The sequence below is a fragment of the Tenrec ecaudatus genome, chromosome X, assembly GCF_050624435.1.
Source record: "Tenrec ecaudatus isolate mTenEca1 chromosome X, mTenEca1.hap1, whole genome shotgun sequence".
NCBI classification, from domain to species: domain Eukaryota; kingdom Metazoa; phylum Chordata; class Mammalia; order Afrosoricida; family Tenrecidae; genus Tenrec; species Tenrec ecaudatus.
The window spans coordinates 92412093-92413012 of NC_134548.1; the positions used below are offsets into that span (position 1 = coordinate 92412093).

The 920-nt window shown below is 38.4% G+C and overlaps 1 non-coding gene across 1 annotated transcript; it reads left to right on the forward strand.

The window, feature by feature from the left end:
* Positions 1-343: 343 nt before the first annotated feature.
* On the forward strand, positions 344-450 carry LOC142435206 (U6 spliceosomal RNA). Its single transcript, XR_012781310.1, has one exon. It is a non-coding gene; the product is annotated as a U6 spliceosomal RNA (small nuclear RNA).
* Positions 451-920: the final 470 nt, after the last annotated feature.

The window sequence follows — 920 nt, forward strand, 5'->3', positions numbered from 1 at the left end:
GATCTACTTCTACAACTGTGTAAGCAGTGGCTTGATATAAATCTCTCTAGAGAACACAACCTAACACAAGAAATATTATCCAACCACTGTAGGGCGCGGTGAAGAAACTAAAGAATGATCCCAAATTCCTCATTCTGATTTTGATAAACTTTCAATCAAAATGCCTCCATAATTATGGATCACTATATTGGTAAAGTTGGAAACAAAGAGGAAGGAACAGCAGTTGAAAAAAAATGACCCTGGTGACAGAACTAAAGCTGCGGTTTGTACAATTGAATTTTAAAGGTCAGTGATCTGTTAATTGAAAACATATTTATTTATAACAACAAAAATTGAGAAATAGGTGCTCGCTTCGGCAGCACATATACTAAAATTGGAATGATACAGAGAAGATTAGTATGGCCCATGTGCAAGGATGACACGCAAATTCGTGAAGCGTTCCATATTTTAAAAAAATTGAGAAATAGATCCAATTGTGAGCCTCGGTGAAACCTTCTGCAAAGGAACTTAAAAAAAATCAAACAAGTTTCATCAACCTGAGTTCTGGAGCTCCTTTGAGGAACAGAAATTTCTGCTAACTAAATCTCAGCATCACAGAGGGAGGAATTGACACAAAGAAACCTTCAAAAATTCACAGATTCTATACTGTCAGGCAGGATGCATGTGGGACTGCCCCCTTTTCTGCATCTACAGACTTCATCAGTGCATGGAAACTTTCCCCTTATTGTCATCAGCTCTTGAGTAACACCTCAAAGGATTGTAACAATTATCCCGCAACATAATTCTGGGAACAATAAATCCAACCTTGAATGGGAAAGTTCACAGCCATGTGCACTCTGGGGATGTAAATGTCCTAACTTGCTCACTGAATTCCTCCTTAATCGGGGAGATTTACATCAGCTGTAACTAGCTCCCCAAAT